We start from the raw sequence: 27,875 nt of genomic DNA on the forward strand, positions 1-27,875 counted from the left end.
ATGGAAAACAAGTCGATTCCAGGCACTTCCCATTTTCCTGGCAAACCAAACTCTGACCGTGCTTTACGTTAGGTGACGAGGAAGTCGCATACCAAATTTGGCAGCCCTAGCTCTTACTGTTTAGGAGGAGTTCTTGAACAAACAGACTCACAGATGGACAGACAAAGAGATGTACATTTCTAAGATAGATAAATAGATATATAAAGTCTGTGGTATATATATAACTAATTAATTTATATAACAGTTTCATTTTTAAATGTGGGTTTGCAGACAATTTAGAAAAGAACTTGAATAAAAAAAATGAATACCTTTTAAAAATGTATCAACAGACAACCAATTTTCATAGAGTCATAGAATCCTAGAACATTAGGACTAGAAGGGACCTCGAGAGGTCATTGAGTCCAGTCCCCTGCCCTCATGGCAGGACCAAATACTGTCTAGACCATCCATGATAGACATTTATCTAACCTACTCTTAAATATCTCCAGAGATGGGGATTCCACAACCTCCCTGCAATTTATTCCAGTGTTTGACTACCCTGACAGTTAAGAACTTTTTCCTAATGTCCAACCTAAACCTCCCTTGCTGCAGTTTAAGCCCATTGCTTTTTGTTCTATCCTCAGAGGCCAAGATGAACAAGTTTTCTCCCTTCTCCTTATGACACCCTTTTAGATACCTGAAAACTGCTATCATGTCCCCCCCCCCCCCAATCTTCTCTTTTCTAAACTAAACAAACCCAATTCTTTCAGCCTTCCTTCATAGGTCATGTTCTCTAGACCTTTAATCATTCTTGTTGCTCTTCTCTGGACCCTCTCCAATTTCTCCACATCTTCCTTGAAATGTGGTGCCCAGAACTGGACACAATACTCCAACTGAGGCCTAACCAGTGCAGAGTAGAGTGGAAGAATGACTTCTCGTGTCTTGATCACAACACACCTGTCAATGCATCCCAGAATCACATTTGCTTTTTTTGCAACAGTATCACACTGCTGACTCTCATTCAGCTTGTGGTCCACTATAACCCCTAGATCCCTTTCTGCCGTACTCCTTCCTAGATCCTTTCTGCCGTACTCCTTCCTTTACTGCAAACAATGTAATGGTATAATTTAAGGACTACTGGTAATGTTAACATAAAATCTGAATGATTATACATTTCTACACCTCTCAGTGGATCTATAGTACTCAAGATATTTAATATTGCATGTTTTGGCTTTCCAAGAATACCCCATCTTTCACTTAAAATTCCAAAGGTCCTGCACCTTATGTCACTATTTACCCTGGTGCAAACGGAATATAAAATGGTGTAAAACACTGACATTGTTATTTAGTGTTTTACATTTACCTGTTGTGAGTGGCTATTCATGATTCAGGGAGCAGAAAAATTAGATATAGTGAAGAAATTAATTAAATACATAAGAAATAGCAATGCATTGTTGTTGTTATTGTTTCATTTCTTTCCCACTTCTTAAGAACTCCAATTCAAAATGCCAATATTTGTAACATTTGGCCTTAAACATCATCTGTGACCCATAGGAACTCATCAAGGATAAAAGTCTGCTGAAGACATATGGTGGCTTGAAGAAATGTGTATTCACCGTTTTTATTAATGGGATTAAAATGGCATCTGTACCACAGCTTCAAAATGGTGCCTGGGGCTCTACTGTCCCTATCTATGCTGAGTCAGTCTTTACACTTGTTCTATGTTATTAAACACCATAAATTTCATTAATGAAAGGTGTTAAAGACTGAAGTTATGTCTTGCAGAAGTATGGAAGGGTCAGTCAGAACCTTAAAGTATTTTCAGTTTCTTAAACCTTTGTGTTTAATGTACTAGAAGCTTAAAGAATAGATTTTTAAAAAATTAATGGGGGAACATGGGGATTGCTTCAGTTTTTGTCACATTAGAGTCAATTTGTTAATGGATAGAACATCTGATCCATATTCCTGTATCATTCCAAATGTCAAACATTCTGCCATGCTCAGTTTGGCACAGTATGAATTAAAAGAATAGATTATATATTTTAAAGAGCATCCAGAGTCTTATATCACTACACAGCATGAATATGAGAAGAGATGTTCAAAAACATGAATGGAACTCAGGCTGTTTGATCGGATAGATCCCTGTTATTAGGCAGAGACACAGAGATTAATATGATGCTGTCAGGAGAATTGTAATCTGGCCCATTAGAGTCATTACAAAATGATTCCACTTAATAGGGACTTTCATGGTGACGCTCTATCAGTCATTAATGTGTTGCTATTCACACGCTACTAGCAATAAAATACATCTCTCAGTCTCAGAAGTATTGAAAAGGTTTGGTTTATCTGCATCCTAATCTTTAATATTATTAAAACTTTGGGCTTTGTTCAAGTTACTGCGGTCAAAGTTCCAGGACCCTACATTTACACTCACACTGGGTTTTAGCAGCAACAGTATGAAGTGTGTGATTTTGTGAAATACATTTCTAGGCTATTAACAAAGATTTGAAAATACATTGGTACACACGGGAGTCACCTAACACTCCCTAGTAATCCCTCTCTGTTGCCAATGGAGATGGTCTCTCAGCTACTTTATCTCAGAGAAGATATTTATAAGACACTGTCCGGTTCAGGGCCTTGTCCTTGGCTTTTGTAATTTTGCAGCATAGAAGCAAAGCTATTAATGATGGCAAAAGGCATTAAAAAGGCAATGGTCTGGATATCTTGGAATGTCACCTGATGTGCTAAAGATACCACTGAGTCCACCTTTTCTGTCAGCATGGCCCTTCTTTAGCTGGTCTTGCTGAGCGCGGCTCACCTGCCTCTTCCAGCCATACCCAACTGCAGAATGACACAACCATGGAGATCAGCTCTGGGAAGACTTGCCCAAGCATCCACCTCCCTTGGAGTAAAACCAGAAAATTATATTGAACTTCACCTCCTCCCTCACTGCAGTGGAAGGTATGCATGACTTCCACCTTCCCTCAGTTAGAAGTTAGTGTGACAGAACCAGTCCTGCTGATTGGCACACACTCATGGAAGGAAGGTATGCTGGGAAAAAGAGGCTGCATGGAGGGTGACAGTGAGCCTCAGAGGCAAAACACGATCTGTCAGAAGTGCAGGGCACTTGGGGCACCCGAGAGCTTTGCCACAGTACATCAACTGGGTTATATTATAAACAAGGAATGCATTTTTAAACTACCAAAAGGTGAATTTTAAGTGGTTAAAGGATTAACAAACAGGAAAAAAACCAAACAAACAGATTACTAAGAAAATAATACAAAGCATGCAAACCTAGCTCAATTTACTAAGGAAACTAGTTACAAATAATAATTACTTACCCTGGATATTGCTTTGAGTAGAGTTCTTCACAGGCCAGGTATCTTTTTAGCTTGGGTCCACAAGTTCTTCCCATCTCCTTCCATTCCAGTCCCTTGTTTTCAGGTGTTTTCAAGTATTTCTATGGATGGTGAAGCAGAGGAGAAACAAACTAAAGCACCTTCTTATATAGAATTTCCATAAGGCTTGATTCTCCCCCCTACCAGTGGAACAGTTCAGCAGTCCAAGATGCAGGTTAGTACCATGTGATCAGATCACCTGACTCTGTAGTATCACTGCCTCAATGTGTCAATAACCACATGGAATGTCTTAAAGGAAGGCCAAGCCTTTTCACAGTCCATTCTCCTGGCTGATGGGCCATCAGCCCCTGTCTGGCTTTTCCACTGTAGTGTCTGAAGAGTTAATGATGGGTATCACCCACAATAACAAAGTTGGAATACAAATACACGTTCAGTAGTTCTAGCTTCAGATAAAAAATGATACATGGCACAAATTGGAATAATCACATCCAGTAAATCATAACCTTTCCAATGATATGTTACATGAGCCTTCTCTCTCAGTTATGCCATATTCCTGTCATAAGCATGCTTTCATAAATAATATGGAACGTCATGTTACAGAACTATTCCTGACGTCTTGAGAAGTATGCTACTTTTACAGTTGCCCAAATCCAGTATCCTCAGAGCATCTATATTGTAGACTGAGCGCTTGCCCCACATATCACTCCCCAATATCTGATTCTGCTACTAATTATTATTTAAATTATGGTTGCTCTTACATGTTCCTGTACAGACAGAATACAGAAAGATTGCCTGTGCCCCAAGGAGCTTACAAGCTAAGTCAAGTCAGAGGGCAGGCTCTGTCTGTTAGAGTGTCACAACTGGCCACAGTCCAAACTGAGACTGATTTAAAGAGTGAGGTGTAATAGGGAAACAATTCATGAAGGGGCATTTAAACCCAGACATGCTTCGGATAAATATCACTCTAGCTGAGCAAAGCTCTTAGGTTACACCATGTGATAGTATCTATAGCATGGCCAGGAAAGTCACCAGCCATGTCTGTTTAGAGAGAGAATCCTGAAATCCCTGACTGACGGCAGACTGGCTGGTGGGCTGCTCCAGACCAGAGACTCTGGGAGACCATGACTAGTTATTATTATAGCCTGAGTGAGACCCTGACTACTGATAGTCAAGGCTGCTGCTGAACTATGAGCCTCTGAGCCATGGCTTTCAGAACTGCCAAACACGCAGCTCCCCATGAACCCGCCTAGTGAGCTGTTGAAGAGCCATACCAACAGAATCCAGATTACTGTCAGAAACAGTTCCTTGTAGAAATTTCCTCAAAACTGACAGTCCCACGGAATGTTCCCATTTCAATGAATGGACACAATTCTGATGAAAAGCTGATTTGTCGGATTTGTTCTGAGCAGCTATATCAGTATGTTTGGGACAATTTAGTACTGAAGTTCCTTAGAGGTCCAGATTTTAAAATGCTCATGCTACTGCTACTGGTTTTAAGTGGAAGACACTCAGATAGTATAGTGATATGTGGCAGTAAAAAACCATTGCATAGATAGCATTGCTCACAGCTAAGATATTAACTTGATCGCTCTCATGCAGAGCTACTCAATTTTTTCTCAGGGGCACTTATGACACTTTTTAAGTTCAGCGCATTGGTTCACTGCATAATGATTTTTGCAAGGTTCAACACTTTAAAATGACTGTGACAGAACATTTTATATGGCAGAATTAACTACCACAAGTAACCTTAGATAAGCTTCAGCACAGATGAACATTAACTGCTCCATCTTGCTCACTTAGGTTTTCCTATGCTAAGAGGCCATTTTAATGTTATATATAATCTTATGCTTTAGATCATAAGCAAAGTTAATACTTGGACTTAAAAATCATTTGCACTAGCCCTCTGAGGATTACATGTCAATGATGTATTATTTAATGCTTAAAATTGAGGCTTCAGAAATGAAACAAATTCTATTATCAAGACAAGCACTCGAGCGTCATGTAGATACTGATGAAAAGTCATTACTCAACTTAATGAAGCATGATAAAAGTCTTACATCAACGTGCTGAAACACAGAACAGCAAACTTAAACAAAACCTTTTGTGTAGTGCTTACATCTGAATAACAATTTGAAGATATATCCTTAAGCAAAATCTACTTTAAACTACTAGAGTGCTTGAAGAAAATTAGATATTAGCTGCTGTGCAATTCCCCTGTGTTATTACAGGGTCACTCCATAAACCCTGTAAGAGGAATAGCAATAACAATGATGATTAACATGCCAAAATGAAGGGGTACATTTGGACTGTGCTTGTGGCATTATTATTAGAGTTGTAAGAATGGTGGTTTCAGTAAAATAAGCTCATGGACTTAAGGAGGTTACAGCCACTCACTAACCATGCTGACAGCCATATTTTAATCGTGTTAGGGATTGGTGGTGGTTCTTACCATAAGAAAGATCACTGTAAAATATTGCACATGTGCTCTGGTTTTGTGTCCTAAATTCAAATTATCATCAAAAGACAGGAGGTCAATGATACTGATTTCTCTAACCATCAAGTCGATACATCGGAGAGCAAGTGACAAGGTAGAGACATTAAAAGTTATATATAATGACATTTTTAAGGCAAAATGGACTCAAGTCTTCGCTGAGGTCAGCTAGTCCTTTAATAATCTAAAAGGTATTCGAACAGTCTAATGTCTGGGTCAATGTAATTGAACTGAGAGAGATGAAAGGGGATATGTGCATTAAGAAACACAATATAAATTATACAGGTTTCTTTATCATCCTCCAATTGAAGTCCACAGCAAAATTCCCATTAGCTTCAGTTGGACTGGTGATAGACCCTAAATCATCCCTGAGTAATAGATGATAATGCCTGCAGTTTCAGCCTTTTATGCCACCAGTTTTATGAATGGTAACCTGGCAGACAGTAGTGAACTGATTTAACATACCTTTCTTAAGAATGAATCTAGGAAAAATACACTTCCTTTTATTGCTTATCCTCACAGAATAGAGCTAAAGCCACATTACTCTTATTACTTTATCATTCTCCATGGCATTGGCACAAAGTAGATATGCAAAGCAAACATTTTTAGTGACCAGTGCTGTCTCCCATAAATCCATGGGCAACTCCCATTGACTTCAATGCAAAATAAGCACAGCCATCCTGGGTCAGACCAAAGGTCTATCTAGCCCAGTATCCTGTCTTCCAACAGTGGCCAATGACAAGTGCCCCAGTGGTAAAAATCAAGTTATCCAAATGCTTCTCATCCATGTGGGCACTAATAATACTGCAAGGTGTGACTTGGAGCAGATAAGGAGTAATGACAGGGCTCTGGGAGTATGGGTGAAGGAGTCTGAAGCTTAGGTGGTCCTCTCTTCAGTCCTTTCTATCAAAGGTAGGGGCCCAGGCAGAGACAGGTGCATCCTGGATGTGAATGCCTGGCTGTGAAGATGGTGTCGCCAGGAGGACTTTGACTTCCTCAACCATAGGATGCTATTCCAAGAAGGACTGCTAAGTAGGGACAAGGTTCACCTTTTGAGGAAGGAGAACACCATATTTGGATTCACACTGGCTAATCTAGTGAAAGGGACTTTAAACTTGGTTCAATGGGGGCAGGTGACCAAAGCCCACAGTTAAGTGAAAAGCATGGAGACCTGGGAGATGGGTCAGAAATGGGAAGGAGAGAAGGCTATAATACCAGAAATAAAGGTGGGGCAAGGCAGAATTTGGGGGGAGGGGCAAAATCAAATCAATATCTTAGATGCCTATATACAAAAGTAAGGAGTAGGGGAAATAAGCAGGAAGAACTTGAAGTACTAATAAACAAACACAGCTATGACATAGTTGGAATACACTTGGACTGAGGTGGAGATGGACATAGGAGACAGACTTGTTGAGAGTCTCTCAGTTAGGTTAAAAGGGGTTAAAAACAAAGATGACATCATGCTAGGGGTCTATTATAGATCACCTACCCAGGCACAGGAGGTGGAGGAGGCTTTTTTTAAACAAACAACAACATTATCCACAGCACAGGATTTGGTGGTGATGAGGGACTTCGGTTATCCAGACATATGTTGGGAAACTAAAACAGCAGGGCACAGATTATTCAATACATTCTTCGACTGCATTAGAGACAATGTTTTATTTCAAAAGGTTGAGAAAGCTACTAGCAGGAAGCTGTTCTTGATTTAATTTTAACAAATAGGGTGGAACTGGTTGAAAATTTGGAAGTGGAAGGCAGCTTGGGTGAAAGTGATCATGAAATCATAGAGTTTATGATTCTAAGGAAGGGTAGAAAGGAGAACAGAAAAATAGTGACAATGGATTTCAGGAAGGCAGATTTTAGTAAATTTGGAGGGCTGGTATGTAAGGTCCCATGGGAAGAAAGTCTAAAGGGAAAAAAAACAGAAGATAGTTGGCAGTTTTTCAAAGGGAGATTATTAAGAGCCCAAAAACAAACTATTCCACTGCATAGGAAAGACAGAAAGTATGATGAAACCATTTTGGCTTAACCAGGGGATCGAAAATGATCTAAAAGTCAAAAAGGAGTTGTACAAAAAGTAGAAACTAGGTCAGATTACAAAGGAAGAATCTAAGCAAACAACACAAGCATGCAGGGGCAAGATTAGAAAGGCAAAAGCACAACACAAGCTCAATCTAGCTAGAGACATAAAGGGTAACAAGAAGACATTCTACAAGTCTATTAGGAGCAAGAAGATGACCAAGGACAGGGTAGGCTCAGTGAAGAGGGAGAAACAAAAACAGGGAAACTTGGAATAGCTTAATAACTTCTTTGTTTCAGTTTTTGTCAAGAAGATTGATAGTGAAGGAATGCCTAACATAGTTAATGCTAGTGGAAATGGGGTAGGTTTAGAAGTTAAAATAAAAAAAGAAAAAAGTTAAAAATTACTTAGAAAAGTTAAATATCTTCAAGTCACCAGGGCTTGATTAAATGCATCCTAGAATACTCGAGGAGCTGATAGAGGGATGCCGAAAGAACACAACTGCTTTTTTGGAAACCATTTTTTGGAAACTTTTTTGGACACGTTCCCTGGATGTTACCCCAGAAAAACTCTGCAGACTAGATATAGCCCAAGTCAACTGGCTGGAGCCAACTGTTGATTTTTCGTTGCTGTGTGGCTATATCCATAATGTCAGGCTCCAGCCCAAGCAAGAATGTCTACACTGCTATTTTTAGCCCCATAGTGTGAAACACCAGCTCTGAGACTGGCTGCTGTGTTGTTGGGGGCTTGGAAGGGGTTGTTCTTGCTTTTTGGCAGAGGCTTCTTTGCAGTGTAGACATACTAGCTATGTCCACACTACAAAGAAAAGTCAGAAAAAGAGGCTTTTCTGAAATTTGGCACATCTACATGGTGCCAAATTTTGGAAAAACCTTCTCTTTCGAGTCATCCCTTCCTCCTTGTGAAATGAAGTTTACAGGGATGGCCGAAAGAACACATCTGCTTTTCCAACTTTGGGGGGGGAGGGAGGGGATGTGTTCCTTGGACGCAGCAGTGTTTTCCTGGACACCTGCAGTATCCTAGAAAAGAACTGCAGTCTAGATGTAGCCACCCTCAGAAAGTATCACTCAGTTATGGGTGACACCATAAAACCCTGATAGAGACAGGGAGATTACTGTGATTTACCATCAAGGACTGATCCTTGGAAGTGTCCTACATCTGCAGAGAACTCCTGGATGGCAATATCTCTCACTAACCTTCAGCAACTAGTAGCAGAGGCCTGTGAAGAGAAGCTGGGTCAGTCTTTGAAAGACTACAGTCGTGATGACCCTCAATCAGAAACATTTAAGTGAGTGCCTGAGGTTTAGATACCCAGTCTGTGAGCCATAGCTGCAAACATTTCAGTTTAAAAAATACATATACCTTGGATTTTTTAAGGTTTTGGCTTTCCAAAAATTAATTTGGGTACCAGCCAAAGGTACTGAAAGGCAATACAGCAAAAAGTGACCTTGTTCTCCACAAGAGGGGTGGAGGGAACATGTTTCTTCCTGAGCCACGCTAGATCCAGACTAGCTTTCCCTGTCAGACAAGCAGCTCTAATTCTTGGACAGTATCCGCCTGGCCTCCATTTCCCAGAATTTGAGGCTCCCCTACAGATACATGGTACAACTCTGAGTAAAAGAAAAAAAACCTCACCCAGAGCAACTGCCAGCATTATTGAAGACAAATATTTCCCATTTAATCATCATCATAATCAACAACCATGAACTCAATGCTCGTTGGTGTCTGATACCTCCCATCTTTCCCTGTCCAGTGCAGAGTGGCGTAATTTCTGCAGACTAGCTCCGCACCAATCTACTAGATCATTTACCCATTCTTTGTGGGGTTTGCCTCTCCTATTCGAACCATCCGTTATGCTGAATTCCGGGGTCTTAAATTTTTGCTCATCATTCATTCTGCAGATATGCCCGAATAGCTGTGCGCTATATAATAACTACCTCAGTTGATGATAACTGTAATATGAATAACACAAGTTGCTATTCTATTTTCTTCCTTTACCCAACTTCTTCCTATTTTAGTATCTGTGTCTAGTCTTTTGACATTCAAATCTATTGCTTCCATTGAATGAAACTGTTGTGTATTATACAGAGGGGCAATCTGTTTTCTCATTTAAATGGTATTTTAAAAAAAATGTGTGTTGCAATTTGAGTTTATATTATTCTTTCTTCCAAGACAACTCTGTGCAGACACTTCAATGTTCTGCTAAAAAGCAGCCAGTGAAACTGTTCACTCTCCCCTTTCTACTCCATCAAACACCCAGTCAAGCATGCAATCAAATAATGGAAAAGTTACTATCCCAGGTAGTTTCTATACCATGAAAAGTGAGAAAGACCAATGCTACTATAAAATCCACTGTGTTAGAACTGTTTGTAATTTTTTTCCCATCAAAATAGTTTTGTTGTAAGGGTGGCGATAGTGGTAGCTGTTTTAATAAAAAATACTTTTTGACCAGAATGGGGGGAAAAAATCAGAAAGCTTTGGCTTTGGCTGTAATTTTCTTATTTCCAACAAAAAAAACCAGGTAAAAAGTTTCAATTTTCTATTTTTAAAAATAATTTTAAAAAAATCAGAGAAGCAGATGCATTTTTTCGGCCTCCCTGTAAACCTTGCTCTACGAGGAAGAAGAGATGTCCTGAAAGAAGCTTTTCTTTCTGACATTTGGCCTAGTGTAGATGAGCCAATTGTCAGAAAAGCCTCTTTCGGAAGAAAAATGGAAAAAGATATTCAAATTGCGTATCTTTTTCCGATAGAACTTTGTAGTCTAGACTCATTCATGGTCTTCCTTTCTTTCTTCTTGCATTTTCTGGCTTCCATTCAAGAATGGTATTTGGTAAACATTTTTTCTCCATTCTCAGCACATGCTGTAGCCTCTGATGTCTTTTGTGGATTATTTCTAAGAGCCTTGTTCCAATAATTTTTCTAACTTCATTTGTCTCCCTACCTCTACATGTTATTCCCAATATTCTTCTCAGACATTTGCAATGAAATACCTCCAGCTTTTGTGTATCTTTCTTGGTAAGTTGTCATGTCTCACTGCTATATGTTATGGAGGTGATAATGTTCGCTTGTGTGTTGAGGGAGATATTTTTGTGTTGACGGATGTTCTTAATTCTTACAAATGCAGCATTTGTCTTCTCAATTCTTCTTCTTATTCCCTGGGAACTGGTACCCTCTTGATTGATGGTACCTCCAAGATATATGAAATAGTCCACCTTCTCCAGTTTCTGTTTTTCAGTTTTGATTTCTATCCCTGTAGTTCCCAATTAACAAGACTTTTATATTTCTTTGCAATGAATCTCAGACCTATCTTCTCATCACTTTTTTTTAACTTCACTTGTGCATTTTTGTAATCCAGAGGCATCTTCATTGATATGAGTAATGCTGTAGGTAAAGTGTAGATCAAATAGCTATGAGCTATTCCATTTTAGGCCACGCATATCATTGTCATATTTCTTTAATCCATAGTCGATGACCAGAATGTACAGAAAAGGAGACAGAACACATCCCTGTCTTATACCTGTTTTGATGCTGACAGGTGTTCTTAATCCATTTTCCATTTTAATGCAGCATTTGGAGTGGACATGGAATTCCTTGATAATGTTAATTAATTTTGTTTGAATTCCAGATTGTTGCACAATTTTTCATATTGTTGCTCTGTTTACACTATCAAATGCCTTTTGAGATTCCTCAAAATTAATGACAAGACTGCCTTGGAATTCAATTGTGTTCTCAATTATCCACCAGTAATTATCCAACCCCAAATCAAAAAGGAGGCAAGTTGGTCAACGATGTGGCTTCCCATCAACCTAAAAAAAAAGAAATCCTAGTTGCAGAAGCTACTCTCACAAACACATATCATGGCCCAAGGATGATGGAAAGCATTCAGAAGTGCACGTGATAGTGGGTGATAAAATCCATTGGAAAGTCACCCATTTGATGACGCACATTCTGATGGCCAAAAAAAAAATACATCCATAGCTGCCTCCAACCTACCCCAACATTAATCCTAGTCCAGGAAATCCAAACATACCAGGCCCAGACCCCATCAAGACCATCCACAATTCTACATGACCCCAATCCTAACTTGAGTTTAGTCCCCAAAATGCTCTCCAACTATTATGTTACCCTGTGAACGTCAATCCTGTGCCAACCCTGAGACTCTCATTTGAGCAGTAGCATAACCCTAGCCCAGGACTCACATGAACCCAGTCATAACTCTAGCCCTGCAACCTCCACCAACCCCCCTCTCTAATTCTAGCATGGGACCCACAATCATCCAAAACCTAAATCCCAGCTCAGGGTGCAAAAGCAGTTTGAATCCAAACTACCCTGAATCTTCTAATTGGTCCTAACATTAAATATAGCCATGGGCTCTCAAACAGACACAAATCTAACCCTAGTCTCAGATCCTAATGTGGTTCTAATCTCAATCTTGTTCTGTGGCCTGGATCCCCCATCTATAACCTAATCCTAGCATTAAGACATTAATATTTTGGGGGTCAGAAAATGCCAATTAGTCAAAACCAAAACTTTAGGGAAAGGTTGATTTCAATGAATAGCTCAACTCAAATTTTGAAAAAAATATTTTGAAAAATGTTTAGAGATTTTAAAATGAAAAAAATCCAGTGTTCTGGTTCCAAATGACTTCATTTCTAAAGTTAAGCTCATTATAATAAAAGAGTAATAATGGTCAAATATAAATGTGTTTAAATTATCTAGTGAATTGACAAGAACAATTGCATTTTTGTTTGCTCGTATAGCTATACATACGTAGACCTCGTGAAGGGCTTGTCTTCACTAGGAAATTATTTCAAAATAACTAAATTAAAAAAATAAAAACGCTCAAAACAAAAAAATAGAAATAGCATGTGCCTACTATGGGGAAGCCTCAAAATTAGTTTAAGGCAGGCTCCATTATTGTGAACTCTAGCTAGGGTTCATCCACTGACCTTGATATTAACTTATCCCATAGAATAGCTCTATTTTTCCTCCAGGTCCCCTAGCCTTAAGCAATAAGCCTTTCAAAACGTTTTGCAAATCCCCAGTTTAGCAACAAATTGTGAACTCTTATTCACACTGGCAAGTAGCTTCTTACATGGTTTGTCCCACCAATTTTAATAGTCCTTTTCACATGATTAAATGCTTGTCATTATGTGTAAGGGATTCCCAATCTGGCCCTAAACCTCTAGTTTACAATTCACTGTATCTGACAATAGTGCCAAATTAAAGCATGAATTAAAGGATGGTGACTAAACAACCGGACAACTTCCAATTGATTGAAAGTGACTTCCTACAGCAGCCCTGAAGGCTTAAAATTCCACCTGCCCAGTGGCTGGTTATCTGGTTTATGGAGCTGCATAACTGATGAGCAGAAGGGGTCTAATTACTTGGTTTAGAGGTTTGGGGAGGGGGGGAAGTGGCCATGTAATTTTCAGACAGGAAATATATAACTTTTCCTCAAGTTTTCCCAGAAATTCCTCATGCAGGCTATTTTCCCTTCATTTCATATAATACAGATATCACCACTATTTATATATAAGAAACCTGAATTTTGCTGCTTTTAAATATTTAGAAGGCTTAATTGTATTCATATTATACTTCCAGTATTGTAGCCCAAATATGTGGTCAGTTCTGGGTATGACCTTTGGAGAGATTCCAGTCTTATCTAGTTCCAAGCCATCTTACTGTCAGTATCATTTTTTTCTGGTTGATGATATTCACCACAAACAATGACATAATGCAGACCCACCTATCATTCAACTTGTCCTTCTTTTATGGTTTGTTTCTATTCATCAGCATCCACTGTTCATACTCAGCTCAAATCTTTACCTCAGGGTAATCACCTGCCCCATTAAACTGGTGTCCGATAATGGTAATCTTCTTCTTTACACACACAAAATCCACACGCTCGTCAACAAGCCCCAAATATTTTAAATGATTAGCGTGTCCCAGTTTTCATGGCATCACTTTTATTTGGGGATTTCCCCAGTGAGGCAACTTAGGTCAAAACATTGTCAGAGCATATAGGGGTGATAACAGCTGAAAGATATTCCACTGCCATGCTGAATCCTGGTGGGGAGAATTGTGTACTCACTACCACAACAGAACCCCATCGCAGATAAAGTCTGTTGCTGTTGGCATGGTGTGGAACAGAGAATTTGATTTTAGGGTTTATAAATATCCCTCAGCCTGAGGCAGATCTTTCACCGATGTCAAATAGGGGCTCCTATATCATTGAGAGAGAGCAGTTATGACTGTAGCGTAGAGCTGTGGGCAAGGTCAGACTATCAGTGAGCTTGCAGGACCAATGCTATCACAAACATTTTCATTAGAACAATTTCAGACTTGCTTGTATTTTACAGTTCTCTTTAAATATTCCTTTGAGGATAATCCAAAGAACTAAAAAATTAAACACACTGGGCCAAATGAATTCCGTTGGATTTCAATGGAGTTATACGTACTTACACCAGGGCTGATGTTGTTTCACTAGGTCTGACTATCTTACTGCACTACTAAGATTTACAAAGTTTTTCATTGCTATTTATATACTCAGGAACCTCTATAAGTGCTGGGCAATACATTAAGTCAGAGCCGGCCTTACGCACATACAGAATACACAACTGCATGGGGCACCTGAAAATTTGGGGTGCCACTACGTCTTAATGTCCACTCACCTGCCTGTTCCTATCCCTGTTCCATGACTCTGCTTCCTCTGAAGAGGATCTAGTTAACTTAAAAGTGAAAAGAGCTATTAGCAGAACACTGAACCTGTGAACGCCATTCATATGATAATAAGGCCATTTAACAGCCATTTCCTAACCCCAGGTATATGCTGTCAGTTTCTGAATTTGCTGTGTTAGGGCTTGTCTACACTGGCAAGTTTTATCATCACAAAACCCTTTTTGGAGACAAAACCCAGACATCATTCAAATTGCAACCTGACAAATTGCAACAAATGCCTAGTTTTGGTGACAAAAAACTTCCACCTCCACTTTTGTCTCTCCCCCTCCCTTTGCTGTCAAGCATGCAGTGTATACTACAGTAGGCTTTTTTTTTTTTAAGTTTACTGAACTCCAGAATGATTCCCATAATGCCCGATTAACCACTCTGGTCAGTGCTTTGAACTCTGCTGCTCTGCACCCTACACGCTCCAGGAATTTTAAAATCCATTTCCTGCTGGTTGGCTCAGCGTGTTGTGCTCCTCATAACATCTTCTCAGGGAAACAGAGGTGGCTATTGCTCAAGATGCTCTCCTCCTTGGAGCACCCCAGAGCTTTTTGATCCTATCACGGTGGGGAGGTGGTAAAGATACAGTACATCGCTCAGTCTCAGATGTATGAATCATGTGTGGTTTATTTGCACCCAAATCTATTGCTACTCTGTGACAGCTCTATGCAATGCCACTTCATTGGTGTCCATGTCCCTCAGTGTCATCCGCATGTGCGTATTCCTCTGATACTAAGTTCATAAATGGGTCTGCTACAATTTGCAGTGTTCTAAGCACATCGAACACAGCATAGAAGAGACATCTGTGACCCACGATTTATCACGGGTCACAGACTTCTCATGGGTCATCCAGCAGATGGTGGAGTGCACAGCAAGGATTGTCACAGTTTGAAATGGCGCGAAAGTCAGTCAGATGCTCCAGGAAGGCCGTGAGGCAAAGAGGTGGCTCTTGAGACTTATGTTCCCAAAATGCCTGGCACAACATTGGCATTCCCACAATGCCTCGTGAAGGAGATGCCAGGACTGTGGGAAGCATACCCACATTGTTTTGCTCTCTCTCTCGATGGGGGAGCTATTAATGTAGCTATGCTATACCGACAGAAAGGAAGTGTAAATATGACCTAGCAACTTTCTTTTTGGTGGCTCTTGTGTGATGAAAGTACTATCAACACACAAGCTATACAATATAGACATGGCCGTAGCCTATAGGACCTGGGTTTAAAATTTGCTTTAAAAGTATTTCATCAGTGTGTTGCTGAAGATCATAAAATCACAGCTCTAAAAATTGGTCCCTCCCCCCGGCTGCCATTGGGCCCTACAAATCCTAAGGACAGGCCCATACTAGGTGTAAAATTATGGCCTCACTGAATTTGGCCACTGATTTCAATGTGACCAGAATATCACCCCATGTTACTAACATGCTTATAATTAAATAAACTCATCTTTCTCCTTCATACCCTGTTACTCTTTCTAGCTTTGTACTGTATTTACTTCAACTCTTTTCTACTTGTCTTGCTTCTCTGTTATCTACGTATCATTAAAATCTTGCTTTGTATCAACTTAGGACAATTTCTTGCTTTATATAAAATTGAAGTAGAGGATTAAATGGATACAATTCCACAGCTTTTGTTATCTTGGTGGTCAGACTGCACAATCTACTAACCCCATCAGCTTTGAAATCTATGAAACTCTAAATGCTTCATTTAGACTGATCTGTCTTCAGCCATTTCTATTCCTGTTCTACCCCACTCTGCCTTGCCATGTGGTGATCTCCCCTCCCTCCGCCCAATACACAGGGAAACTCGTTAAGAGCCATACTGTGGCACATCTACTCAGGATGATTGTACTTTACTTTGTATTTTGTAATTAATACCAATGATTCTTTCCCCACTCCTCTCCTGCGTAATTACTTCAACTATTATAATAGGGTACGTCTAGACTACATGCCTCTGTCGCCAGAGGCATGTATATTAGGCTACCAGACATAGGAAAATGAAGCGGCGATTTAAATAATCGCCGCTTCATTTAAATTTACATGGCTGCCACGCTGAGTCGACAAACAGCTAATCAGCTGTTTGTCGGCTCAGCGCGATAGTGTGGACACGCGGGTGTCGACATCAAAGGTATGTGTCGACCACCCAGGTATGCCTCCTGGGATGAGGCTTACCTGGGTGGTCGACACATACCTTTGATGTCGACACCCGCGCATCCAGACTATCGCGCTGAGCCGACAAACAGCTGATCAGCTGTTTGTCGGCTCAGCGCAGCAGCCATGTAAATGTAAATGAAGCGGCGATTATTTAAATCTCCGCTTCATTTTCCTGTGTCTGGTAGCCTAATCTACATGCCTCTGGCGACAGAGGCATGTAGTCTAGACGTACCCTATAGAGAGTAGAGATCTCTTTCTGGTAGGCACCACATGAAAAGATGGGAGAACACAGTATGGCTGGAAAAGATGGTGCAGATTACTAAAGTTTGATCCTCCAAATGATTATGCACCTGTCATTCCCAAGGACACCAACAGCAATCTTATACATGCAGTTGTAGAAATCAGGCTTCTGAATGTTTAAGTGACAAAGACTTGTGCGCGGCAGTGTGGTCTAGCAGACAGAGAACTGCAGAGTAGGAATTGTGGATTCTATTCTCAGCTCTTCCACAGGTTACCTGGATGAACTTTGGATAAGTCATTTCACTCAGTTTCCCCATCTAAGGATGAAAAGCCCTAGGTATGAACAAAGTATTATTAGAGTAGGAAAAGGAAGAAAAAAGGAAATTTGTCAGAGGCAGAGATTTCTTCTCTAATAAAGTAGTCATGGAGCTGGAGTTGTGTGTGTGTTGTTGTTTTTGTTGGTGGTGGTTTCATTATATATAATTACATGAATAGTAGAAAAGCTTCAGGAGGGTAGCTGAGTTAGTCTGTAACACGAAAAACATAAGTTTTTCATGAATAGTAGAGAAGATCAGGTAAAACGATAATATTAATTAAGTCAGCGTTCCTGAAATTGCTTTTGAATAAGATCCGTTTAATCAAAATTCCAAGAATAAAATTACTGAGCTTAAAGATTAAAGGCCAGGATGAATTTCTAGAGACAGTAGTTGGAGGAGCACAAAGAAAACAGGAGCCAAGCATCAAAGTTCAAAAATTGCCTCAGGAGATGATGGCCATGATGACAGTGGTTATGCTATATGGCACTAAATTGCACTGGCATTTTTGAGGGACTGAATGAGAGCACAGATTTTTTAAAAATTATCTAGACACACAATTGGTGAAATGTTCGATATTACCACACTGATATGCCACTTACTTGTGTGTTTCAATTGAGTGAATTATGCTCTGAAGTGTTAATGTTAAGTATTCAATTCCAGAAGAAATTGTACAGCAAAACTGTATTTTTAACCCAGAAATGGTTGCATACCTCATTCATAGTTTCTGCACATCCACATATTTCTTGTCCTTATTTTCATTCTGGGCTTTTAACTGCTGCTTTGTAAAGCTGGGCCAACATAGGTATCAGAACTGTGATGTGAGAAAATGTTACTGTTGAGAAGCTCAATCCAATTGAAACTGGGATCTAATAATCAACAAGAAAAATCATAAATAAGCAATTACTAGTAAAGGGAAAAAATATTCTATACACAAATAGAGTATGGACAGCTAAATTCAATGCATTTTCATTTAAAAAAATTAAAAAGGATATATGAGAACACATGAGCTAAAGTCACTTCAAGCAAGTCTTGAAATGTGTACTGTCCCATAGTTTAAATCACATGTTCCCACAGGACTATAAAAGACTGTAAAACCACAGCCACCATCTTGAATGTTTGCTCTTGAGAAGCAATTACTTTTGGTTTAAAGCTCCACAAGATTGATTCTTGCTAAAAACACCCATATTTGTTGTGCTTTGCTCTTCTAAAAGTGTATTTAGTCACCTCATCTCTTTCCAGTCTGTCAAAATTGCTCATATCTAAATAATCCCTTTTGCTTCTCACTTTGGCTATGCTGCTCCCAGTTGTATCACTTTGCTAGATCTCCCTTGTGCCATGCAACAAATGAAAGTTTCTTGTCCTTGCTTACAAGACGATGCATTGCACCACTTCGGCCTACATCAGAGAATAACTTGATTTACTTTTACATTACCCCAGTGACACACATACTCAGTCAAGGATACCACTCTTTCATCTCTTTCTTTCGTGGATGTCCTTTCCCCTTCAGTGTGGAATACCCTCAGGCTACATCTACACTGAGGGTTTTTTTGCGGAAGAGGAAATGCAAATGGAGTGCTCATTTGCATATCTTCTTCTGATCCTTTTTGCGGAAAAGGTTTTAGCGATAAAAAGCCCTGTGTAGACAGGGCCATTTGTTGGAAAAAAACCTTTTTGCACAAGATCCCTTATTCCTCAAAAAATGAGGTTTACAGGCTCTTGCACAAAAAGGTTTTTTTTCCCCGACAAATGGCCCTGTCTACACAGGGCTTTTTGTCACAAAAACCTCTTCCGCAAAAAGGATCGGAATGAGATATACAAATGAGAGCGCGAGATATGCTAATGAGAGCTCCATTTTCATTTCCTCTTCTGCAAAATACCAGGAGTATAGACGTAGCCTCACTGTACCTCCTGATCATATTGTTTTTCTGCATGCAAACCCCTCCTACTAACTCACCTCTGCCATAAAGCCTACAAGATGTAAAGAGGAACATAAGTAACCAGTTTAAAACAAAGGAACAAGCCAAGATGCGCTTATGTGGAGGCCTTGCCGAGGAAACACATCACTATTCTTCCCTCCTCCCTGATCCATCTTGTTATGAGCCTTACTTGTAAAGATGAGGAGTCCTGTGGCACCTTATAGACTAACTGAAGTGTAGGAGCATAAGCTTTCGTGGGCAAAGACCCACTTCGTCAGATGCATGTAGTGGAAATTTCCAGAGGCAGGAATAAATATGCAGGCCAGGATCAGGCTGGAGATGATGAGGTGATCCAATCAAGGAGGATGAGGCCCACTTCTAGCAGCTGATCTGGAGGTGTGAATTCCAAGAGAATAGAAGCTGCTTTTGTAGTTAGCAAGCCATTCACAGTCTTTGTTTAATCCAGAGTTGATTGTGTCAAACTTAAAGATGAACTGTAGCTCAGCAGTTTCTCTTTGAAGTCTGGTCCTGAAGTTTTTTTGCTGCAGGATGGCTACTTTTAGATCTGCAATTGTGTGTCCAGGAAGATTGAAGTGTTCCCCTACAGGTTTTTGTATGTTGCCATTCCTAATATCAGATTTGTGTCCATTGATTCTTTTACGTAGGGACTGTCCTGTTTGGCCGATGTATATAGCAGTGGGGCATTGTTGGCACATGATGGCATATATTACGTTGGTGGATGTGCAGGAGAATGTACCAGTGACAGTATGGCTGATCTGGTTAGGTCCTGTGATGGTGTTGCTGGTGTATATATGTGGGCAGAGTTGGCACCGAGGTTTGTTGCAAGGATTGGTTCCTGAGTTCGAGTTATTATGGTGCGGTGTGTAGTTGCTGGTGAGAATATGCTTCAGGTTGGCGGGTTGTCTGTGGGCAAGGACCGGCCTACCTCCCAAGGCCTGTGAGAGCGAGGGATCATTGTCCAGGATGGGCTGAAGATCGCTAATGATGCGTTGGAGAGGTTTTAGCTGGGGACTATAGGTGATGGCCAGTGGTGTTCTGTTGGTTTCTTTCTTGGGCTTGTCCCGTAGCAGGAGGCTTCTGGGTACACGTCTGGCTCTGTCAATCTGTCTCCTCACTTCCTCGAGGAAGTGAGGAGACAGATTGACAGAGCCAGACGTGTACCCAGAAGCCTCCTGCTACGGGACAAGCCCAAGAAAGAAACCAACAGAACACCACTGGCCATCACCTATAGTCCCCAGCTAAAACCTCTCCAACGCATCATTAGCGATCTTCAGCCCATCCTGGACAATGATCCCTCGCTCTCACAGGCCTTGGGAGGTAGGCCGGTCCTTGCCCACAGACAACCCGCCAACCTGAAGCATATTCTCACCAGCAACTACACACCGCACCATAATAACTCGAACTCAGGAACCAATCCTTGCAACAAACCTCGGTGCCAACTCTGCCCACATATATACACCAGCAACACCATCACAGGACCTAACCAGATCAGCCATACTGTCACTGGTACATTCTCCTGCACATCCACCAACGTAATATATGCCATCATGTGCCAACAATGCCCCACTGCTATATACATCGGCCAAACAGGACAGTCCCTACGTAAAAGAATCAATGGACACAAATCTGATATTAGGAATGGCAACATACAAAAACCTGTAGGGGAACACTTCAATCTTCCTGGACACACAATTGCAGATCTAAAAGTAGCCATCCTGCAGCAAAAAAACTTCAGGACCAGACTTCAAAGAGAAACTGCTGAGCTACAGTTCATCTTTAAGTTTGACACAATCAACTCTGGATTAAACAAAGACTGTGAATGGCTTGCTAACTACAAAAGCAGCTTCTATTCTCTTGGAATTCACACCTCCAGATCAGCTGCTAGAAGTGGGCCTCATCCTCCTTGATTGGATCACCTCATCATCTCCAGCCTGATCCTGGCCTGCATATTTATTCCTGCCTCTGGAAATTTCCACTACATGCATCTGACGAAGTGGGTCTTTGCCCACGAAAGCTTATGCTCCTACACTTCAGTTAGTCTATAAGGTGCCACAGGACTCCTCGTCGCTTTTGCAGATTCAGACTAACACGGCTACCCCTCTGATACTTGTAAAGATGACATCAAAGCAGAAATTATATCAAACCAAGATGGTGTGTTCTGTGGGGCAGGTGTTACGTCATGATGTTTTTGTGTCCTCCAATTATGAAAATATTTGGGAAAACTGTGTTAAAGACTAGGGATTCAGCTCTTCAACAATTAGCTCAGAAAATTCCTGCACTCGAGCAGGAGCCTGGGATAGTCAGCCCAAGAAGAAATCACTTCTCTGGGCTGCTAAAACTAGGACACAAATGTGAAAAGGATGAAAACATTTAAGACAAAAGCACAAGGTGAATCCAAAGATGCAGGGCAATGGGCACTGTGATGGTCAGAAAAGGCAGTTAGGAAAGCTTGTTTGCTCTTTACAAGTCTCCCACTTTGTGGCATATATATTTTATCTAATCTAATATGAGCTGGAGTTGAGTGAGCCAGAATCTGATGTCACTATAGACACAAAACGTGAAAATGATGATAGAGCCCTGCACAAATATAAAATGAATATGTGCCTCTGCAAAGATGATCTGCTTATATCCCCATCCATATCTGCAGATGCAGATATGATATAAAGCAGATAGCCACAAATTTGCAGGGTTCTAGATACAACATTTGTCTGCGCATCTGCATCCATATCTGTATCAGCAAAAATGAGCCATGGATAGCCATGGATTTGCAGGGCTTTAATGATAGGTCACAGAAATTTGTGTATTGTCAGCCATCAAGTAGTAAATCATTCTATGTTTCTGGGGAGAAAAACTGAAAACCCTCACAACACTGCAGATGTTCAAAAGCAGTGTCCCTAACACTCATTTATCTTTAAGAATAAAGAGATATGAAAGTAAGACAGGAAGCATAAAAGGTAAACCAGTAAGGTATTAAGAACAAGAGAGTCTTATCAGTGTCTATATGAAAAAAGAAAAGCACCAAGTACATTTTTGTCTTAGGAAGGTCATACATACATATAAGAGAGCTGTTTGAGAGACAATAACCATGAGGAGTGTGAGGATTTTCTACTGGGAAATGAAACTTGATTGATTATAAGATGGTTATTTAAATACTGTTCGTTAAACTTGAGTTCACCTTGGCCATTAATGATTTTGAATAAATACCACTGGTATTTCAATATGTGGAGTGGTTAAAGTCAAATGGATACATTCAAACTCTGCAAAAGCGACGAGGAGTCCTGTGGCACCTTATAGACTAACTGAAGTGTAGGAGCATAAGCTTTCGTGGGCAAAGACCCACTTCGTCAGATGCATGTCAAACTCTGATAACTCTAATAATATTGCTGGGTTTAATTGTGATTTCTTACCTATTTAGGCACAAATAATAGATATGGTCATTTTTTTTGCAAACTAATTTTGTGAAAATGGCTGTGTCAAAAATTTGAATTTTCACAGAAAAAAATAGAACAGGGAACCAAAACACAAATTGTTTGGGAAACATGGTTTCCCAAACAGGGAACCAAAACACAAATTGTTTGGGAAACATGGTTTTTCAGCACTGATTTTTAGCTTAAAAATCAAAGATGATAACTAACAAAATTGCCAACAATATTTTTCAAAACCCAACAGGGCTAGTGGCAGATAGCTTTTCAACCTTCAGTTTTGTTTCTGAATAATTTTATTTTCTTTTAATTGTGGGACATTTTTTTCCTGTGCAAAAATGACATTTTTAAACTAGTTGAAAAATAATTGGAAATGATGTATGCATTTGTTAGAAATAAATACTCAAAACTAACAGCTGACCATTGTTGAGACCTCACCAAGAGCATTTTATTTCCATGCCCAATCCAACTCAACATTTAAACATTGACAACTCCCCTTGAAATTGAACACCTATCTGCAGGAAATTAACTAAAATAGATTATCTCTGAAATGCCATGTTTTAATTCATACTTTTCTCGATTTAAATGCTTTGGTGCTCATCACCTTCAACATACACTGATTTCAAAAGCACATGAAGAAACATAGTAACTCATAAATGATGCTCAGCGGATTGTAGGACCGAGCTCTTCTTGGGTTTCTTCAATTTGCCTCCCTTAAAAGCTACCTAATCCGTTCATAAAAATATTTTCTGTTGCAAATGTAGCCTCCTTTCTCTAATTCTTTTAAATTTAGCTATCCTTTGCCTTTGTCAAGAAATAAGATGGAAAGCAACAACAGGGGGGGGGGGGCGGAAAACAGACCTAAAAGCAGGTCCAGCTAGAGCCTGTTGAAAAGCCGTGGACAATTTATTTGAGAAAAACTGCAGTTTGTGCTGACCCGAGCTATTCCTGATTTTACCACAAATAGTTATAAAACAGACAGAGAAGACAGGAGTGCTGCTGATACTGTTGCCTGCCCCAACTCCACTTTATAACATTTAGTCCAATGGTTAATGCATTCACATGGGATGTGGGACTCAGGTTCAAATTTCCATTCTTGAACAGATCTGAAATGGCCTTTTTAAATTCACCAAAAATTCTGAAAAACTGCAGAGTCAGCTTGACCAATACTGATATTTTCCCCATTTTTTCAGAAGTCACATCATCCTTTCCTTCTCAGGGCTAATTCCTTTCATTACATAACTAAATGAAATGCTCTTCTATAGTCCTTCTCCTTCATCTCCCAGTCACCACCTGAAAGCAACTCCAGCTCTATTCTGGCTCAGGGAAGGCTAAGGGTCAGGAAGCCCTGGTCTACACTAGGGAGTTATTTTGGAATAAATCCCCTTATTACAAAATAACAAGCAGAGCGTCCACACTACCTTGTTTTTTCAAAATCTGGACTCACACTTTTCTTGGGGAATAATGCTTATTTCGAAATTGCTATTTAGAAATAGTATTAGATCTTCCAAAAAAAACTTCTTCCGAAAAAGAGCATCCACACACAAAAGCACATTGAAAAAGTGATCTGCTTTTTTGAAAGAGCATCCACAATGAATGGACACTATCTTGAATTTAAACTGTGATTACTGAGGATGGAGTGGCCACCAGGGCACCTGTGCTTTTCCCTCTTTCCTCTTCTTTTGAAAGAACTTCCTCTGACCCATCCACACATGCCTTTTTCCAAAAGAGCTTTTTTGGAAAAAGGCTTCTTCCTCGTAGAAAGAGGATTACCAATTCCAGAAAAAACTCTGTTCCTTCGATTGACTTTCAGAAGAACACAATCGCAGTGTGGACATAACTCAAGTTTTGTTGGAAAAATAGCCATTTTTCCAACAAAACTCTGTAGTGTAGACCTACCCTTGGGTGGACAAACCGGTGCTGCTAATTCAAAATAATTGTCCTCCAGAGGCCTCTCATGGCTGCACTTGTGACTGCTCTTTCCACACCGGCCACTTATAAATGCTGTGGCACCCACAATGGCGACCACAGTGCACTGTGTTTGTTTGGCATCCCGTGAGGGAGGAGGTAGTAGAGGAGTGGCGTGTGAGACATAGCCATACAGAGGCTTCCGGGGGCTATAATTCTGCGGCAGGCTCCAATAAGTGTGGACGCGCCATTTTGAAACAATTCTGAGTAATTTCAATGCCCCTAGTGACTAAGACCTCCAGCCAGATTCAATGGGCGCTGTATTGGGGAAGGGAAAAGGGCACTATTCATCTGGGCTGCAGAGAGCAATAGAGAGCCCTCCCTCCCCCCAAAAGAAAAAGGGTATGTGGCATTATCAGTCACTGAAAGTTTTTTCTTGTAAAAATTGAAACATTAACATTATTGCTGGACTTCCTGCACTTCATACTGATGCAGGAGGACTCTTGGTACGTGAGCAAAATAAAGGAGGGGAACTGGGGATAAATTCCATGAGGAATGGACTGTGGTTTACTTCATGTAAAGCACTACATCTGCAAGACTCTATAACAAAGCACCCAATATTCTCCTGAAAGATCAATTTCAAAAATTCTACTACAGCTTTAACTGAGACAATTTCATTCAAGTAGCTAAGCAAAATGAATTTTTGGACCAAGCAAGAAAATGCTTCTTGTGAGGTAACAACATTATGTTCTAAATTAATTTATATCTTTGCGGAAGGGAACAAATATATGAAAGAAGGCAACAGATAATAGTGTTACGGGTGACAATGTTACCTGACTTGACATTAAAAAGCAATATGCTTTAGCTTGCATAAATGTTATCAGTAGTGATGCTTGATGAGGAAGGCTTACTCATATGTCAGTGACATCAGTAGTTCTGATTATCAGTCTTGCATGAAATGGATTCTTCACATAAGCAGCATTTAAATGGCTTGGATAATGGTGTGTTTCCCCTTTTTGTCCTGCCAATAACCTTTGGTAGTGGTCATAAACTTTCAAACATACATTTGAAATGACGGAAATGTTTCTGCTTATCTGATCTTTATCTTCCAGGTATTTATTAAATGTGAAACTTCATTGTCAGTTGTTGGCCAAATACAGCTTTCCTCACATAAGCAAATCTACTGAAATCAAATGGGATTACTCACGTACGGAAGACAAGTAGCATTGGCCATCTGTCTGTGTAGTAACATTTAAAAGTTCCCATTGACTTCAGTGGGGGCAGAATTTCAGCTCATAAGTGGAGTTCAAGATGAAACTGAAATGCTAGAGAACTCCTTTGTGTCAGGTTATTGTAGCACGATACTGGGGCAGGCTGAAAATTTTCTGTTGAATCTTTTTTGATGGAAAAAATGGCCATGTCGATTTAGTGAAGATTTTCTCTGACAGCATTGGCTTTCCTCAAAAAACAAATATTTTTCTTTAAAAAAAAAAATTGAAAACAAACACGCTTTCTCCTCCAAAAAGTAGGGGTGGGGGGAGAATCTATTTTCAGACCAGCTCTAGACAGTCTGCATAACTCATTTTAGCGTGCTATATAGGCCTGATCCCAAAGTCATTGAAGTCAATGGACCTTGGATCTGGCCCAGTTTTTTGTCAGATCAGCATTCTTAAGAATAATGGGATGAATTCTGAGCAATGTTTTAATCATGAGTATAAAAGAAATGTCCCTTCAAATGACTTAACTTAAGGCAGTGGATTAGTTATGGGACACAGAGCCTTTAGTCTCTAGGACCAGGGGCAGATATAGGGCAGGGTGAGCAGGGCGGCCACCCAGGGCCCCATGCTTCAAGAAGCCCCGCACATGCACGATGGCAAAGGGGGGCCCCCGCAAAATTGTGCTGCCCTGGGCCCCGCAAAATGGTCATCTGCCCCTGGCTAGGACAGTGGTTCAGATCTCTCCCACATTGTTAATGAAGGATGATTTAGATTGAGAAGTGTTCAGCAGCGGATGTAAAATTTGTTGCCCCAACTCAAGTTCGCAGTGGGCAGCTGCTCAGAAGTTTAAAACAGCAGCCCTCCCCTAAAAAGACAAGGGAAGAATTGTATTAGCACAAGAACAAAATTGCCCTTCACCCTCCAGCTCACTGTGAAGGCATATTCTTGAAGCTGTGCTGGGGGGGCTGTGTCAGGGTGCAGCCCCCCCCACCGTGCCCCCTGACTGTCCTCATCTAGCCCTTCCAGGGCAAGTTACAGTCTATACGGGTTGCTCATCATTGGCATTGGGGTTCTCTCTACTGCCCCACTTACCTAGGCTGCATTGTGATCCGCTTCTGAACCCAGGGCATTGCCTCCAGCCCCTAGCCAGGGGGAGTCTTGGCTGGCCCTCTCCCAGCCCTAGCTGGCTATCCCCAGCTGGTCTCCCTCCTGGGCGCTCCTACTTCCTCTGCAGTCAGACCTTCACTGCCTTCTCCTCAGCGAACTGTGCTTCTCTATATAGCTGCTGGGTGGGCCCTCACTCGCCCTAACGGCTTCAGCTGGCCTCTCCAAGCCAACTGTGCTGCACTACATAGCTGCCAGCTGGGCTCTCACTAGCCCTAACAGATTCAGCTGGCCTCTGTTCCCAGCCCCGGCTCAGGGCCTGAATCCTGGTCTTAAAGGGCCAGTGCAGGGCAGGCGCCCTGTCACAGGCTGGAACAAATTGGGGATGCTGAGAGCCAAAGAAACAAACTGTACACCCTGCATAGGATGGAAACCACTTAAAACCAGGGGGTGCAGCAGTACCCCAGAATCCCTAATTCTAGCACCAAGACATTACTGCTGCTGGGAGAAGGATTTTAGCCAATGTGACCCCTTTCATGAGCTATACTGTACGTTGTACGTATTCTCTCTAAAACTTGGCCTTGCATCCCACTATCATTTGCTGGAAATGCTCAGTGAAATGGCCAACATTCATCTTCTTTAAAATAAACTTAAATCAAACCAAATGTCAGCCAGGTGTGTCTGCCAAAGACACGAAGAGGATGGCACTGCTAAGGACATGCAAGCAGGCTGCAGCAGTGATGCTAGACTGGTCCTAACGAGCTTTGCAGCGGTAAAGATGTGTCGATAAGAAAAAAAGAGCCCAAGAGTATGTTCAGAACGCCACTCTCGAGGTCACAGGTGTCAGTGACCAGGACGTTTGCCAGACACAGACCCAGTGGCCTAAGAAAGGAGTTAGGAACCAGGATTCAGATCCCAGAGTCAGACGCAGGTTAGCTAGAGCAAGACAAGGGAAAAGTAAGGCTGGATCCAGTGCTGGAACTAGCAG

General features: G+C 40.8%; 1 long non-coding RNA gene across 2 annotated transcripts; it reads right to left on the bottom strand.

The window, feature by feature from the left end:
* Positions 1–1,455: 1,455 nt before the first annotated feature.
* LOC142831303 (uncharacterized) lies at positions 1,456–27,006 on the bottom strand. Of its 2 annotated transcripts, none has more exons than XR_012907026.1 (4): positions 26,876–27,006; positions 18,010–18,165; positions 3,321–3,439; positions 1,456–2,820 (listed from the first exon to the last, which is right to left on the bottom strand). It is a non-coding gene; the product is annotated as an uncharacterized LOC142831303 (long non-coding RNA). The 2 variants fall into 2 exon arrangements; XR_012907027.1 differs by having other exon boundaries at positions 1,456–2,881.
* Positions 27,007–27,875: the final 869 nt, after the last annotated feature.

The sequence above is a fragment of the Pelodiscus sinensis genome, chromosome 13 (assembly GCF_049634645.1).
Source record: "Pelodiscus sinensis isolate JC-2024 chromosome 13, ASM4963464v1, whole genome shotgun sequence".
NCBI classification, from domain to species: Eukaryota; Metazoa; Chordata; order Testudines; family Trionychidae; genus Pelodiscus; species Pelodiscus sinensis.